We start from the raw sequence: 11,666 nt of genomic DNA on the forward strand, positions 1-11,666 counted from the left end.
ACCCATTGTGCTGTATTCGTAGAGATTCAGTGTTTGTTTTGTTGGACCCAGGGAGAGGCAGATGACTGTAGTGGGTGCCATGATTAGTGCTGGTTATTTTATTTGCAGAAGTCATTATTATTGAGTTTACCTATCCATCAGGGTCCTTGAGCAATCTGGGACTCATTCTGATAACATTGTTCTTTTAGCATACTTATTGCCAATAACACATTCAGTTTAAGACTATATGAAGTTTGACATTATTGAAGTAGTGGTGTAGTACATATGACATCTTATTGTTCATCAGCTTGGTTCATCAACAACAAAACATTTCCAGGTATTACAGACAGGGAGATATGCTCTTTTAAACCATCACTGTGAGTTCAAAACTGGCTTTAGTATGTAAATGAAGTATTTGGTGTATGGTTACGCTGTGACATGTAACCATGTTACTATCACCACCATCTCACTCTAATTTATGGCATAAACGGAAATGGATGATATGCTCTTCTTCCTTGAGGCTGATGGCTTACTCGGTTATAGAATGTACAGAAAACATATGAGCAACACACATGCCATCACACAAAGTTGATTTCTGCTGTGCTTATGTTTCCCAAAGGGGACACTGATCAGCAATGCAAGACACTTACATATTTAACAGTATAAACTTTGCTCTACATTCAAAATTAGTGGTTTGAGAACAAGACAGCAAATATCAGTATAGCAATCAAATGTACCATAAAGTTTCTTAGCTGTTGTCATCTTCAACCAAAAATTTTAGGATATTTGACCAGGTGCACATTATGTTTTATAAACAGTGGCTGTGGCACAGATAAAAAGTACTGTACTTATCATGACATCAACCTGTTTCTGCAGAACTGTTATCTATGTCTATAGTCAATGTGTGATAACAATACATACCACTGCAATATCACATCATAAAACCAAATGATATTAAATACTGAGTAACAGAAAATAATATTTTGTTGGTTAGATTCATCTACTTTAAATGTATGAATGTACTGTCGACTATGCACTGAGAGTCAATGAAACTGGTACACCTGCCTAATATTGTGCAGGGGCCCCGTGAGCAAGTAGAAGTGCCACAACACGATTTGGCATTGACTAATGTCTGAAGTAGTGCTGGAGGGAATTGACACCTTGAATCCTGCGGGGCTGTCCATAAATCCGTAAGAGTATGATGGAATGGAGATCTCTTCTGAACAGCATGTTGCAAGGTGTCCCGGATATGCTCAATAATGTTCATGTCTGGGGAGTTTGGTGGCAAGTGGAAGTGTTTAAAATCAGAAGAGTGTTCCTGGAGCCACTCTAGCAATGCTGGATGTGTGTGGTGTCACATTGTCCTGCTCGAATTGCTCAAATCCGTCGGAATGCACAATAGACATGGATGGATGCAGGTGATCAGACAGGATGCTTATGTATGTGTCACTGGTCATAGTCATATCCAGACATATCAGGGGTCCTATATCACTCCAACTGCACAGGTTCCACACTATCACAGAGCCTCCACCAGCTTGAACAGTCCTGTGCTGACATGCAGATTCCATAGATTCATGAGGCTGTCTCTATACCCATACACATCCATCCACTCCATACAGTTTGACAAGACAACATGTTTCCAGTCAACAACAGTCCAGTGTCAGTGTTGATAGGCCAAGGTGAAGTGTAAAGCATTGTGTCTTGCAGACATCAAAGGTACACGAATGGGCCTTTGGCTTTAAAAGCCCATATCAATGATGTTTCATTGAATGGTTCACATGCTGAGACTTATTGATGGCCCAGCTTTGAAGTCTGCAGCAATTTGCGGAAAGCTTGCACTTCTGGGACCTTGAATGATTCTCTTCAGTTGTCATTGGTTGTGTTCTTGCAGGATCTTTTTCTGGCTGCAGCAATGTTAGAGATTTGATGTTTTGCTGGATACCTGATATTCAAGGTACACTTTTGAAATGGTCATATGAGAAATTCCCCACTTCATCATTACCTCAGAGATGCTGTGTCCCATCACCCATGTGCTGATTGTAACACCACATCCAAACTCACTTAAATTTTGATAACCTGCCATTGTAGCAGCAGTAACCAGTCTAACAACTGTGCCAGACACTTGTTGTCTTATGTAGACGTTTCTGACCACAGCGCTGTATTCTGCCTGTTAAGATATCTCTGTATTTGAACACGCAAGCCTATACCAGCTCCTTTGATGCTTCAGTGTATTATAAATTGGGTGAGTGGAATTATTCTGTAGCAGTTTATGAGGATTAACTATTGATTGTCTAATAGCTGCTACACTTTGTTAATGTATATGTATCAGCTTACTTCTACCCCACCTGGTTCCCATGTTTGATGCTATCTTAGGAATGTGATGAACATAGGAAACCATCAGTAACTATGTTGTTTTTGTTAGGATATGCTTCCCGAGTCCAAATGACCTCATTTTATGCATTCTGATAGAACAATGTGTTACGCATTGAATCAAAGATTTTTAGGGCTATTGTCATATCTTTTCTCACTGGTCATAAAGGTCTAACTACAAATTAATGACGAAAGGACTCTCAGTTCAATGAGTACAGTAATTTTTTTCCAGAGCCTCAAGATGTAACTAAGAAGATAAGCCACTTGACTAGAACCACAAAAAGTCCTCCTTCGGATGATGAAACCAAGAAACTAGGTAATTCATTACAGTTATTGTTGCTCTCATAGCTTGGACCTTACTTAGTGATATGAAATGAATATCTCCCTATGTACTGTACTCCGTGACTATGAATGGTAGCTCTAGTGGATTCAGAGAAAATTAGATGTTGTAGCAGTTTCCCATATCAATGCAGCTTTTTCATTTGCAAATCTTGTCATCTATGTGTTCAACAGTGTAGGAAAAGTCAGATTACTACTTACCATGAAGAAGACACATTAAATTGCAGACAGCCACAATTAAAAGACACTTACATAAAGCGTTCGGCCACAGCCCTCATCAGTAAAAGAGAGACACACACAATTCATAAACATAAGCAAGTACACCTCATACATGACTACTAACTCCAGCACCTCAGGCTGTAATGTAACTATCACATTGAAAGCAAGCAGTAATCTGGAGGGAATGGGGAAGGGATGGGATAGTAGTGGTTGGCTGGGGGAGAGATGAATGCTGTCTGGTGGAGTGTGCAGGAACTAGAATGCTAACTTGTGTAGTGTCAGAAAGTTGTGGGGCAGGGACACAGGGAAAAAAGGAGCAAAAAAAAAAAGGAGAGAAGTGGGGAAAGATTGGCAGATGCATTGGCAGAGGGCGACAAATAAACAAGGTTGGAGACGAGAGTGGGGAGAAGATGGTGGGATAGAGGGGGAGGAAACTGTTGGGCAGAGGGTGTGGAGACTGTAGTTATCATAGATTGAGGCCAGGATAATTAAGGAAGTCGAGAACGTGTTGTAAGTATAACTCTCATCTGCACAGTTCAGAAAAACTGAGAGTGGAGGGAAGGATCCAGATGGCTCAGGTGGTGAAGCAGCCACTGAAATAAAGTGTGTTATGTTCAGCTGCATGTTATGCCACAAGGTGGTCTAATTTGCTCTTGGGCACAGTTTGGCAGTGGCCGTTCATCCTGGTGAACATTGGGTTGGTAGTTATATCAATATAAAAAGCTGTGCAGTGATTGTGTCAGAGCTGGTAAATGACATGGCTGCTTTCACAGGTGGCTCAGTCCCTGATGGATGGGGTAAACCTGTGACAGGACTAGAATAGGAAGTGATAGGTAGGTGGATTGGCAGATTCTGCACCTGGGTCTTCCACTGGGATATGATCCTTGTGCCAAGGAGTTGGGATTAGGAGTGGCACAGTGATGGACTAGGATGTTGTGGAGGTTGGGTGGGCTATGGAACACCACTTTAGGAGGGATGGGAACTATCCCAAGTAGGGTGCCCCTCATTTCAGGGATTATTTATAGGTAAAGGATGTCGTTCAGTTTTTCCAGTCCAGCGTAGCACTGGGTGATGAAAGAGACACTCCTTTGTGGCTGGCTCTTGGGGGTGGTGGGAGGATTGAGAGTGTGAGGGGAAATGATATGGCGGATTTGTTTGCTGACTAGGTCTGGGGCATAGTGCCTGTCTGTAAAGGTGTTGTTGAGACCCTCTACATACTGAGCAAGGGAGTTTTTGTCCCTGGGTGGCCAGGCTGTATGGGAGGGATTTTTTGGTATGAAAGGGGTGACAGCTGTCAAAATGCAGGGCTGTTGGATTTGGTGGTTTTAGTGTGGGCAGAGGCGCAGATGGAGCCATCAAGAGGAGGAGGTCAACATCTAGGAAGGTGGCATGGCCTGTTTGAGGAGGACAACGTGAAGCAAATTGGGTAGAAGATGCTGAGGTTGTGGAGGACTGTGTCCAGATCATGAAGACATCATCAGTTGTCCTGAACCACACCAGGGATTTGGTGTTTTGGGATGATAGGAAGGTCTCCTCTAGATAAGTCCATAAAAAGGTTGGCATAGGAGGGTACCATGCAGTTGCCATGGTTGTATCACAAATTTATTCATACACCTTCCCTTCAAAGGAGAAGTAGTTGTGTGTTAGTATAAAGTTAGTAAGCTGTTTGAGGAATGGTTCAAATGGCTCTAAGCAGTATGTGACTCAACATCTGAGGTCATCAGTCCCCTAGACTTAGAACTACTTAAACCTAACTAACCTAAGGACATCACACACATCCATGCCCGAGGCAGGATTCGAACCTGCAACCATAGCAGCAGCACAGTTCAGGACTGAAGCACCTAGAACCACTCGGCCACAGCAGCCAGCCGCATGAGGAATAAGGCAGTGAGTTTGGAGCCCAAAGGACATTGATAAAGGTAGTGTTCAATGGCGGTAAGACCATGGGCATCAGGGATGCTGGTATGCTGAGAGGTGGCATCAACAGTGATGAGTAGGGATCTAGGCGGCAAAGGACTGGGGATGGTGGAGAGTCACTGAAGAAATTGGTTGGTGCCTTTGATGTGGATAGCTAGATTGTGGGCAGTTGGTTGGAGGTGTGGTCAATGAGGGCTGAAATTTTTTCAGTGGGGTCACAATAGCCAGACACATTGGTGCATCCAGGGTTGTTGTATTTGTGGATTTTGGAAGCATGAAGATGTTGGGTGTGTGGGATGTCATAGGGGTGAGGAGGGAAATGCGTTCAGGGGAGATGTTCAGGCAAGGGTCTAAGGCTTTAACCAGGGAAGTGGAGGTTGTGCTGGACTTCTGGGATGGGATCATTCTGATGGAGTTGATAGCTGGAAGAGTCAGATAATTGGCAGAATCCTGTGCTTCATAACAACAGTGGTGGTACCCCTGCTTGCAGGTAAGATACCCCCCCCCCCCCCCCCCCCCACCTAACCAACCACTGGTCACCGTCTAGGAATTCCTTACTTCCAACTTAGCTCACCATCCTCCCCTAGGTGTCTCTCTCTCAGGACACCAACCTTTCAGTAGGAGAAAGAACAGGCATACACAACGTCAAAACAAATCCTGGCCTAATCATCCTACCTGCAGACATCCACCACAGTAGTACAAGTTTATACGCCAACTAGCTACATAGACAATGAAGAGACTGAAGAAATGTGTGATGAGATAAAGAAAATTGTTCAGATAGTTAAGGGAGACAAAAATTTAATTTTGATGGGGGACTGGAATTAAGTAGCATGAAAGGGAAGAGAAGGAAAAATAGCAGGTGAATATGGAGTAGGGAAAGGAATGAAAGAGGAAGCTGCCTCGTAGAATTTTGCACACAGCATAATTTAATCACCACTAGCACTTGGTTTAAGAAAGAAGATTGTACATGTAAAGATACCTGGAGACATCAGAAGTTTTTGGATTAAATATAATGATAGGATAGCGATTTTGGAACTAGATTTTAAATTGTAAGACATTTCAGGGGCAGGTGTGGAGTCTGACCACAGTTTATTGGTTATGAACTATAGAATTCGCAAAAAGGTGGGGAATTAAGCAGATGGGACCTTGATGAGTTGAAAGAACAAGAGGCTGTTGAGAGTTTCAAGGAAACATTACACAACAATTCATTAGAACAGGACAAAGGAATACAGTAGATGGTGAATGGGTAGCTCTGAGAGACGAAATAGTGAAAGCAGCAGAGGATGAAATAGGTAAAAAGACAATGCCTAGTAGAAATCATTGGATACAACAGAAGAGACTGAATTTAACTTATGAAGGGAGAAAATAAAAGATGCAGCAAATGAAGTAGGCAAAAGGGAATACAAACATCTGAAAAATGGGACTGGCAAAATGTGCAAATGGCTAAGTAGGAATGGCTACATGACAAATGTAAGAATATGGAGGCAAATGTCACTAGAGAAAAGAAAGGTACCATCTATAGGAAAATTAAAGGAGCCTTTGGGGAAAAGAGAAGCAGTTCTATGATCATTAAGAGATTGCATGAAAACCAGTACTAAGCAAAAAAGGAAAAGCTGAAAGGGGAAAGGAGTGTATAAAGAGACTTTGAACTTGAAGACAATATTATAGAAGGGTTTAACAGGACATCCTCCTCTAATATTACTTTTCCTCAACAGTAGTAGTCGATACCAGTAACATTTTTCAAACTTTTTACAGGTCAGTATTATCTCAGCTGTTTTTATGAAATATTTCATATAATTTTATACACGGTATGTTATAGTTCAAACTAAAATTTATGAATAGGAATTATTATTTTGGATGTTGTAATCTACAAATACTATTTCTGAATGTGGAGTTAAATTTTTTTTAGAAACATTTGAAATTATGAATTATTTGGTATACTTAAAATTTCTATTATTAATTATGCAATCTAGTTCTGCTTATTATGTTTATTTCTGGATTCATTTATGAAATAATAATCAAAACTAATAGAAATTCATTTGTCAAGAAAAACTGTAAACCCTTTGGAATATGGTTATTACTGCAGAGTGAAGTAGTAGTAAGCTTGCCTTGGTTGTGATCAGATATATTTTTATATCTAGGGCAAACAATGTAATTTTGACCTTGTTAATATGAAAATTCGAAAGACTGTGTGATAGACTAAAATGTGACAAACTAAATTAATCTAAAAACAAAAATTCTGCAGTGACAATTTTCAAAATTATTTAGATCAATTCAACCATGAGGACCTAAAATGTGAGAATTTCAGCATCAAGAATCAGACCCCTATACAGGAAGAACTGGAGCCTACTCTACAAGAAATGACAAGTAAACTGAAAAGTTGGAATCTTACTCCTCTCTAATCTTCAGAAAAGACTGTGCTCATTGTGAACAATAGCTGCAACTAGGAAGGAGGGGGAAGATTTCAAGTGTGGCCATCATCTGGGATTAATTGACTAATAATGAAGTTTTGTCTGTTGCAGAGAGTGCTTGATTTTGTTAATTTTTGAAATTTATGTACAAATAAATTTTCGATCATATGGACAAAAAAACTGAAGGCTGCTCAACAAAGGAAATCTTACCAACAGTGATGATGTACTATCAATAATGATGGAGTGTATTGAATGAAAGTAAAGAGGATTCTCCAAGTACAACCAGGGACATTAAAAAGGAAAGATAACTACAAACTATTTGTGAAGGTAATTTGTTTGTGGATTTATGTGCTTGTTAACAAAATGAACAGGGATGAAAGCAAATGTGAAGTAGAAATTAATCTGGTGTGTGCTACAAAATTTCTGCAATATTAGAAAGGCTTATTTTGTTTTATCTAGCAGACAGTGACAAAGTAAATGTAAGCAGATCAAGAAACCCCACCAGTCTTCGGTATTATTTGTATTAACAGATTTTTCAGTATTAGATAACGAGATTTCGATTTTTCATGTAGCAAAATGTTTGATGAACTTTGATGGGGTAACAGATTCTTTCGCAGAAAGGAAAGCATGCCATGTAAAGCTGTAGCAAGATTAGAGAGAAAAAATGCTAGGAGCTAAGGATTGAAGAAATGTGTACTTTCTTGCTTGTCTCTTGGCTTTATTGGTTTTATGTATTCTAATTTAATTTTATGCCACACAAAATAGCAAGTGATTAGCTAATGTGGAACCTGATGTGGCGGATGTAGCAAAGACATCAAGGTTCGATGAGGGCGACCGTGGAGCAACTCAGCCGGCGAGCGACCATCTCAGGGCTGAGAGCGATACGAGGACAAAAAGAGCAATAACGCGTCCTCCCGAGAATGCGACTCTTTCAACTTCAACATCTGTGACTTGAAAGTCCTCACCAATCGTTCAGTGGCACAGTTTGACTGTGGCGAAAACGGTGCGGACGTCAGATGTTGAATACCATTGGCCTTGCAGAATGACTGAAATTCTGCGGACATGAATTGTGGGCCATAGTTGGAAACAATAGTCTGTGGAAGACCTTCAATGCAAAAGATAGCAGATAATGCTTGGATGGTGGCAGATGATGTCGTGGAAGACATCCGGACAACAAAAGGAAAATTACTGAATGAATCTACCACAACTAACCATCGAGCATTCCAGAATGGACCAGCAAAATCGATGTGAAGGCGTTGCCAAGGGGAAGTGGCTTTTGGCCATGCAAAGAATTTTCGCGGTGGTGCTGATTGTTGTTCGGCACACACCATGCAAGAAGAGCACATATTCGTAATCGCGTCATCGATTCCGAACCAAGTACAGTGCTGACAAGCAAGTTGTTTCGTTCTCACTATACCCCAATGTCCGTGGTGGAGAAGCTGTAAGACAGAGGACTGTAACAAACGTGGGACCATGAGCCTGGACTGATCATTATCAGAACGCAACAGCAAAACACCATGTCGTACAAAAAGTCTCTCCTTGTGAACAAAAAATCGGCGAACCAACGGATCCCCGATCCATGACTTGGACAAGGGCCATTGCGTAGCAACAAAACAGAATGGTAGCAAGGACAGGGTCGGCACCTGTGGCTGTAGCTACACGACGAAAATCAATTGGAAACGATTCTACCACGACATCGGTTTCCGAATCAATGAACATGCAAACAAGTTCAGAGGAATTGAAAGCTCTATCCTCAGCAACAGGCAAACGGGACAATGCATCAGCATTTCCGTGCTTAGTAGTGGACTGATACAAGATATCGTAGCGGTACTGCGAGAGGAAAATAGACCAGCGAATGAATTTCTGCCCTGTACGCGGAGTTACAGGCTTGGTCGGATGAAAAAGCGATGTCAAACGTTTGTGGTCTGTAATGATGGTAAAGTGACGACCATACAAGAAATCATGAAACTTTGTAACACCAAATACGAGAGCCAATGCTTCCTTCTTGATCTGTGAATAATTTCCTTGCACAGACGAGAGCAATTTGGACGCAAAGGCAATAGGGCGATCGTGCGATCCATCTTCGTGCACAAGCACAGCACCGATCCCGAAATCCGATGCATCCACTGTCAACAAAAGGGGCTTCCAGGGATCGAATGGCGTAAGGCAAGTATTGGAAAGGAACGCCGATTTCAACAGGCGAAAGGCGCGTTCGCATTCCATCGTCCAGACGAACGGAACACCTTTACGGCGTAAGCGATGAAGCAGAGCTGAAATGGAAGAGGCGCGTGGACATATCGGTGATAAAAGTAGATTTTTCTCAGCACACTCTGTAGCTGCTTCAAATTCTGCAGCGAAGGCAAGTCTTGTATGGCACAGTGCTCGGGACGGGGACTTATGCCTTGGGCATTGAGTACATGTCCCAGGTAGGGCAAGTCACGAGCAGAAAACACACATTTGTCCTTCTGCAAGCAAAGATCATTTTGTCGCAAGACCTGAAATAATGTTCTGAGATTGGCTAAATGTTCTTCTTCCATCTTTCCCGAGATCACAATATCGTCCAGATGTTTGCTGCAGTAGGGACTGATGCATAAACAGTTTGTAGATATTGCTGAAACAATGCAGGGGCGGATGCACACCCGAATGGCAGTCGTTTGAATCAATACAAACCAAGATGCGTGTTAACCACCAAAACGCGCTGGGATTCTTTGTCCACCGGTATTTGCAAGTACGCATCTGCTAGGTCCAACTTCAAAAAATATTTACCCGGGCACAGTTTGTCAAAAAGATCTTCCAGGCGGGGTAAAGGAAAAGTTGAAGTCACTAGTTGTGGATTCACTGCTGCCTTGAAGTCCACACAAAGTCTCAATTTTCCGGAAGGTTTTGGCAAAATTACTAAGGGTGATGCCCAGAGAGAAGCCTGCACACGTTCAATTACACCTTGTGATTCCAAATCATGTAATGTTTTTGTGTCCTCATCACGCAATGCGTGGGGAACATTGCGCGCTCTGAAAAATGTCGGTTGCGCGTTTACTTTCAGTTCCAAATGTGCTTTGTAGTTCTTAGTGCAACTGAGGCCCGGTGCAAAAATGTCTGCAAATTCTTCACATAGACGAGAAACACTGTCTGAAGGCACAGTCTGGTTCACTGATAGGCCTGATTTACTATAGACAAGTTAAACAACTGAAATAAATCAAAACCAAACAAGTTCACTGCAGAAGAAGAACGAAGGACGTAAAATGACACAAGTTTTGTTTGTCCCTTGTATGTTGCAAGAAGGCTGCACTGTCCTAACACAGGGATCGCTTGACCTGAATAGCTAGTTAACTTAACAGTTGTGGCACGCAATGGAGGTGAGCCCAGCAGTTTGTAAGTGTCTTGATTGATCAGTGAAACTGCAGCCCCGGTATCGAGCTGGAATGGCATCACTTTGTCGTTAATGTCCAAGTCCACAAAAAGTTTATTGTCCTGCTGATGACAAGAGCGAATGTCTCGTGCTGCGTGAACTGACACTGGTACAAAATCACTTGCGACTTGACGGGAGTTCCGGCAATGTTGATGCACACTATTTGGGGGACGAACACAGTCACTGTTAGAGAGAGTGGCACTGGGCGGAGTGGAATGGACTATATGAATTTTCATGGGCAAAGTTTCGCGAGCCTGAGTATCCTTGGTTCGATTCTGATTCCGGCGCAAAGAAAAGGGCCGGGAATGATTTTGAGTTTCCGATCTGAGCTTTTTCTGGCAAACACTTTGAACATGCCCTTTTTTATTACAGCAAAAGCAAATGGCTTGGTATGACAGGCAATTCTCACGTGAATGTCTAGTAGCACACCGCGGGCCTGATTTTAGCACTGCATTTGCTTGCCGGCGCGGTACACGTGGCTGAGAGCCTGACGGCAGCGGCGTGGCCGGGCACGAGGGCTGTTTTCTGGTCCGTGCACCTCTCCCGGCAGGCCGGTTAACCTGACACATGGCTGGTGAAGTTTCAAATGATTCCTGAGCAAAGTCAAGTGTGTCCTGCCAATCCAATATGTCCATCACTTATTGAAGGGAGGGATTGACTAGTTTCAAAATCTGTTCCCTTATATGAACATCAGAAACGTTCTGTGCAATTGCATCACGTACCATAGTATCTGAATAAGGGAGTCCACATTGACACAATCCCTAGCAAGGCCTTGCAAGGTTGCAACCCACTCCCTATTAGTCTGACCTGCCGTACGTTTTGTACGAAAGAAGGTATACCGTTTGGCAACTACATTGACTGATTCTTTGAAATATGCATCTAATGCAGACAAAATTTCATCGTAGGACAGAGTTGCTACGTCACGTCGGGGAAATAATTTGACCATCACACGGTACGTTGGTACGCCGACTGAAGACAATAAAAATGGCTGCTGCTCATTACCTTGAATTCTGTAGGCGGCAAGA

The sequence above is a fragment of the Schistocerca americana genome, chromosome 2, assembly GCF_021461395.2.
Source record: "Schistocerca americana isolate TAMUIC-IGC-003095 chromosome 2, iqSchAmer2.1, whole genome shotgun sequence".
NCBI lineage: Eukaryota > Metazoa > Arthropoda > Insecta > Orthoptera > Acrididae > Schistocerca > Schistocerca americana.